At 42.8% G+C, this 6,727-nt stretch overlaps 1 long non-coding RNA gene across 4 annotated transcripts; it reads right to left on the bottom strand.

Moving 5' to 3' along the window:
* Positions 1 to 237: 237 nt before the first annotated feature.
* LOC309529195 lies at positions 238 to 4,986 on the bottom strand. 4 transcript variants are annotated; one of them, XR_014218120.1, is made up of 6 exons: positions 4,811 to 4,986; positions 4,655 to 4,728; positions 2,983 to 3,137; positions 1,450 to 1,647; positions 1,104 to 1,155; positions 238 to 344 (listed from the first exon to the last, which is right to left on the bottom strand). It is a non-coding gene; the product is annotated as an uncharacterized lncRNA (long non-coding RNA). The 4 variants fall into 4 exon arrangements; XR_014218121.1 differs by having other exon boundaries at positions 1,104 to 1,150; XR_014218123.1 differs by having other exon boundaries at positions 2,987 to 3,137.
* Between the last annotated feature and the right edge of the window lie 1,741 nt (positions 4,987 to 6,727).

The raw sequence follows: 6,727 nt of genomic DNA, 5'->3' as shown, positions 1-6,727 counted from the left end.
CAATTAGAATTACTAGAAACTTTTCACATGGGATATGAAAAAATAATAATGTTAGCATGGGGTAGTCAATCTGGTCCCTTCTAGATGTTTTTGGACACCAACTCCCATCAGCCCCAGCCAACATGGCCAATAGTTAGGAATGGTGGGCATTGTTGTCCAACAACAACTGGCTGTCATCACACTGACTACACTTGAAGAGGATTGAAATTAGTGGAAGAAGAAACCACAGGAGCCATATTCCTGAAACATATTGCACAAATGTTTATTTGCAGACTCGTTAGGAAGGAGAGGGACCTTGCCCATCTGACTAGCTTGTCCTGAAGTAAAGGGCTTGACTGATATTCCTAGAGAAGAGAAACATTCCATTTCATTCCATTGGTTTTGCTCTTGTAGTAAGGGATTTATGCAATGTACAAAAGAACTCTCATCAAATGCCACTATATATATATGAAACAAGATTCCAAGATTCCAACCCCCACCCCAAACATAAAGGTTGGCACAGCTTTAATGACCATTAGCTGTGCTGGCTGAAACTGATGGGAGTTGGAACCCAATAAGGTTTTTCTTCCTTGCCATAGTGTTAAAGACTAAGGACACTCAGCAATGTGAGCATGGATCTGTCAAAATGAATGGATTCCTATATGTTGAGCACCACACACATTAGGCCAGTGCTAGGTGATCCTTGGTATCCCTATACAGGATGATTATGGGTTCACGTTCTCATCTTTCCTGATGGAAATGCACGTCATCCAGAGATACTTTCCAGAGTCACTGGAACTGGTACTAGTCACGACCATTTGTTATGAGGGGCTGAAATGAAATCCTCGCCGAAATCAGGGAGCAGGGGGACATTTCTCTGAAATGTTTGGAGTGGAATGTCACTTAATTTACTTAACACTTCAAGGGGGCCAAGAGTACCCACTTTGTATGTGGCGGGGGGGGGAATAAAAGAGTTTACATAGCAAAATGTTTTGCAAGGCATCATCGGTTCTGAAAGGTAATTGGTTTAAATGGTGGAGCTTCCCAGAACTGATTGGAAAAGGATTGGGGCCTTGTTTCTGTGTTCCTTGTAAAAAAATCTGACCATTTAAATAAATATTCACCATTAACATTTGATAGCAGAGTTTTGCCATTTAAAGTCAGGTTCCTCCTGTACTAATTTGAAAAGGGAAGTATGAATCAGCTGTGCTGTAATGGTGTAAGATCTCAGACTTCGAGCAGTTTTATGATTGGGTATTCAGGGACAGGCCAAAAGGCTACATCACACTCTTTTCATCAACAGCTTTTAATTAGCAGAGTGAAAGACCCGACATTTCAGTAACAATGGAGGAAGCAAACTCTGAAATCACCTCTTTACCTGACATTTCTGGGGCAACGAACCTACAAATGATCAGATACAGGGAAAGGGGGTTAGTGAGAAGAATTTTGCTTCTGCTTCTGGTAACTCACCTTATTAAGTGGTCTTCAGTTTATTCCTTATTTCCAACCCCATAGAGGTTCACATTGCTGCCTCAAAGCGCCAAAGTTTTTTGAGGAAGCCCCAGATCTTCTTGTCTGGTGTCATCCTCGCTTCTCATTGCATCAAATTGCTGGGCTCGTTTTTGTACTTAATTAGTTAAAACTGGGACTGGGGTGGGGAGGAATGACCTATAGCCAACACATATGACAACAATGAAGGTTAACGTCGGCTGTCTCGTTGGTGGACACCTCACCCCACCCTACCTCACTGCCATCTGATCTGTTGCTGTTCTCAGCAGCACAAGCATTCGTAACTATGACAAGTCTGAAGACATTGCTGAAAGAATTCACAGGCCAATCACATCAGCAGCACAGCATCTAATATTTCATGGGGAAATGATCTGCACTCCAAAGATTTGAAATCTCACGCTCCCACAAAATAAGGGAATAGGAAAGGTAGGATGGATAACGGATATATCCCTGTAAGGGCAATTCACTTCCACGATTATTACTTTTCTGTGAATTATTAAGAGCTAGTGTGGCTTAGTGAATGTGTTGTACTTAGACTGGGGACCAGTGGCGTAGCGTGGGGGGTGCGGGGGGGGCCGGCCACACCGGGCGCAACATCTGGGGGTTAGGGTTAGGGGGCACAAATCCACGGGTTAGGGGGCGCACATTACTTGCCTTGCCCCGGGTGCTGACAACCCACGCTACGCCACTGCTGGGGACATCTGAGTTCCGATCCCCACTCAGCTATGAAGCTCATGGGGTGTGACGGGGAAATTAGAAGTTGCCTCGGCTTGGTTTTTTGGCAATTCTCCCTGCCCTCACAGGCCTTTCCTAAAGATCCCTGCTCCCCAGGAGAGGCCTTACATGGGGCACAAATAGCAGCAGTGGGTAGGAAGTTAAGGAAAAGCTCTCCCAAGTAAGTGGTGTTCTTCTCGTATAACTTTTGGATGCAACCAAAAGTTGACTAACATAAGAAAGACAGATTTGCTCAACTAAAATGAGACGCAAACACCCCACGCAAGGTTGGGTGGTGCCTTATCTACTTGCCTATTTGCCAACTGTTGTAGTATAGCAGTTGCACAGAGCAGAAGGTATTTCAACAAAGGTAGGCAACTTATCTTCAAGGCCCTTTCAGATATTTTGTTCAGTGAGCTACCCAAAAGCAGCTCTGCCCTGACCGACTAGTTGGCCCCAAAGACACAATTACAGCTTTAGCAAGCAGCAACAGCAACAAAAATTAACAGGCATAATATGGGAGATCAATACAAAATGTAAAAATAAATCTAAGAAAAGTAATCCAATAATATAAAACAATAGCAATGTAAGAAGAAAGACAATTAACTACAGTAATCAAGTCCTGAGTCATTATTTACCAAGCAAATAAACCCAATAACAACTATAGAAGGTTTTTACTCTTTAGGTAGTGGGAAGTTGGGAAATACATAATTAGCTGAGTAACAGCAGCAGCAAGAAAAGGTTAGTAATCAATAAACAAAATAAATGTGGATGGCTAACCTACCAGTAGGTGACTTTGCATTCTCCAAGGCAAACTCCCATAAAGGCAGGGCTTTAGTTCAGCTGGAACTCAGTTCTGGCACCTTTCAGGTGGGTGCCATTGCCATTCTAAGAGAAGAAGGCAGGCGTTCGTTGTGAGTTCCGGCACCTATTTTCTAGGAAAAAAATAGCACTGCATAAAGGCTTTGTGCTTACCTGATTAATGGGGATGACAGACAACATTTGAGGCAGTGCCAGTGTGAGAGGGCCCACCCTTGTTCACATTCATCAAATGAAAATAAAATAAAATAAAGCAACTTGATATCTGTTTAAAAGTTCATGGACTTCTGGCTAGGAGCACACAGTTGTTAAAAGAAAAAGAAAAAAGGAAGCAGACAGAACAACAATTCTGCCTGCTGGATGGCTCAAAGTCTATAATGGGATCACCCTGAGGTCCAGGCTTATTGAAGCATTTGCTGATGATCTAGAAGAGGGCGTAAACACATTACTGAAATTCTCAGACAGCGTGATTTGGAAGGTGATAAAGCAGCCGAGGGAGAATGGCAATGTAAAGAACTCCACTGAGATTAGACGCTTGAGCAAAATATAATAAAATAAGGTCAGCTTTGAAACGCCCATCGGGTTCTGTGAAAGTATTTTCATTTCACAAGACGATCACACCTGAGTTTCAAGAATGGTAAGGGTACTCATATAGGCAAGAAAGGCATTGCTCCATAGCACAAAAAGTTAGAAATGAAAACATAACTAGGAGCTGCCTAAGAAAACATACAGCCCAAGAAGTACCAAGACTCCTGGTTATCTTTAAATGTGCCGAGTGAAAAGTAGAGCTGAAGTTACCCCACCCCCACCCCCCGGAAATTATAAAATGCACCAAATTTCCCAAAATCAAATCTTGGATTTCTAGTTTGCGTTTTAAAATACAAACCTAGCGTTCAACTGTTGGGACTGAAATTTTATATTAGCATTCCTTTGTGTGTGCTACCTGCCTGGTGTGCTCTGGTCCATGGGGTCACAAAGAGTCGGACACGACTAAACAACAACCTGCCTGTCCCCTTGTGTTAATAATATTTCCTGTTTGGTTGAATTTACTTAATGCTGCTGGAAGCAAACTGCTAAATACTGACTGCAGTTACATTTCAGCTCAGGATGCTAAGTGGATTGCTACTGATGCTTAGCTGTCAGCTGCAATCAAATACCGTTTGCATGTCAAATGCTGTCATGTGTCAATTGATACTGAAAAGCACTGGCTGTTATTTCATTATTTATTTATACTGCATCCTTTCGCCTGGCACCTTTAAGCTCCATCCTAAATACAATCACAACACAAAGGCATGAACTTTTCAGCTGAATTACTCCTGTTGGTCTGCACCTACAGTACCAGTACATTCCTAACCATATCTATTCAGATTCCACAACTTACTCCCAGGTAAGTAGGATTTGGACTGCAGCCTGATTCAGTTGCACTTAGGTCCCATCTAAATCAGTCCAAAAAGTTACTACTAACTATGTGATGCCCTACTATTTCATTGGGAATTAAGTCTATTTCAGTGTAGAACTAACACACTAGATTTACTGGTGCTCTGCAGTCAACACATTTCTTTCTCGTCATTCTGAAACAGAACACAAAAGCATGTCTGCTAGCTAGATTAGTACTGCAGTGAATTTATTGTACCTGAAGTTCTGACATCAGTCAGTGCTGGTGATTTGAAGTAGTCTCCAACCAAGTACCTTCGTTGCAAGTAATTTCTGTAATATACAGCACAGCAGCTGTCAGAGAGGGAAGTCACTGTAAATAACTAACATTGAAATAATGGCATTGCGTTCTTACCTAGAGGTTAAAGCAGTTAATGTTACATTGTCTGGAGTTGAAGGAAAGAAGAAGAGTTTGTATCTATTCTCATGAGTATGCTCCCTAAGACAACCAGATGACACCTTGTTGAAAATTCTTCCCTATAATCCTTTCTTTGAAGCACATGCAAAGTTTTCAAACTGGTTTTGGCAAGGCCATTAAGAAACAAAATGAGGTTGATGCACTTGTGAGCATGTGTATTCCTTTGACCCTAGAAGCATGAGCGAAGATACGGGTATCAGATTATTAGATTTCTAAGAAGCCCCACTGCCTTGAATTAAATATTACTTTATTTAAAGGTCCCTAACTCTGGGGGGAGTGGACGTGGGTGGCGCTGTGAGTAAATCATCAGTGCCTAGGACTTGCTGATCGTATGGTCGGCGGTTCGAATCCCCGCGGCGGGGTGAGCTCCCATCGTTCGGTCCCAGCTCCTGCCCACCTAGCAGTTCGAAAGCACTCTTAAAGTGCAAGTAGATAAATAGGGACCGCTTTATAGCGGGAAGGTAAACGGCGTTTCCATATGCTGCGCTGGTGCTGGCTCGCCAGCTGCAGCTTCGTCACACTGGCCACGTGACCCGGAAGTGTCTTCGGACGGCGCCGGCTCACGGCCTCTAGAGCGAGATGAGCACGCAACCCCAGAGTCGGTCACGACTGGCCCATACGGGCAGGAGTACCTTTACCTTTAACTCGGGGGGGGGGGTATATTGTTTGCAGAAATATAGGTTTTCCGATTATTAAGTTCTCTACACTGTGATTTATACAAAGGTGGCATTCAACATTTTCTAATAGAAAATAAAGGATTTATGACTAATGCTTTAAGGTTTCATGGACGAGGGGAAATCATGACCATACTCACTGAACAGTATGGATGACATATTATTATTTTTTTTTACCTGTCAGTAGCAAAAGTTAAGACCCTAGGTTTTAATTTATTTAAATCAGTAGATGAATGAACCAAAGTTTTAACTGATTAAGCAGCAAAGGCTGCCATGAGAGCTTCAAGTTAACAATATGCTTGTTTATTATCTGAAGCTAACTTGGGTCTAAGGTGCTAAGGTGCTGCTTTAAAAAGGAACAAAAAGAAAAAGGGGGGGACTCACCAATGGTCTTTTCTTCTATCAACGAGCTGGAGCTTGAACATATTAAATCGTAACATAAATTCTAAATTGTTAGCTATTTTAGATTTCACTGTTTGTTTATTAAAATATTTATGCCCTGCCTTTCTGTCCTGGCTGGAAACCTCCAAGGAAGCTGACAACTAGAAAACATAGATGATAGATGATAGATAGATAGATAGATAGATAGATAGATAGATAGATAGATAGATAGAGTGCTAACCACTTCCTTGAGTGGTGATAAATTTCAGGGATGATGCTTACCTGTGCTTGGCTACCTTTGGAAGGAGACATGCAGAATTTGTAATATTTGGGTTGAGCAAGGTGGAAGTAGGTAACTGAGGTTCTCCTACAAGCAACAAATATGCTGTCCTACATTCAGAGACACACCCCAGCACACCCACACCTGATGTTTGCAGGTCATTCTCTGTCCCACCCCTCTCTCTACTTTATACTGAGCAAAAACTCAAGAGTGTGATCACGTTTCTCCATTGTTGTTCCTACCACATGGAATGTTCTCCCTGTTGAGGTCCGGAAGGCACCAAGCGTGGTGCCAACAGTTGGAGATGTACCTGTTTGCCCAGGTGATCCCTGGTCATTGATACCAGTTCCCTGATGTCAGGAGCAGCTTGTCTAATCTAGTGGAGCCTAAGCAATAGTCTCCTGGTGACAGCGTCAGTGCTGCGTACAGGGATGGTGAGGAGCAAGCTGATGGTGAGGTCAAGGTTGCACAGTGCACCTGCAGAGCCAATCTGGTGCTCCTGGCAGTGCACTGCACAGC

The sequence above is a fragment of the Podarcis vaucheri genome, assembly GCF_965113315.1.
Source record: "Podarcis vaucheri genome assembly, chromosome: 3".
Lineage (NCBI taxonomy): Eukaryota > Metazoa > Chordata > Lepidosauria > Squamata > Lacertidae > Podarcis > Podarcis vaucheri.
Note: the sequence above shows the minus strand (reverse complement) of the source record. Positions and strands in the feature narration are given on the sequence as shown.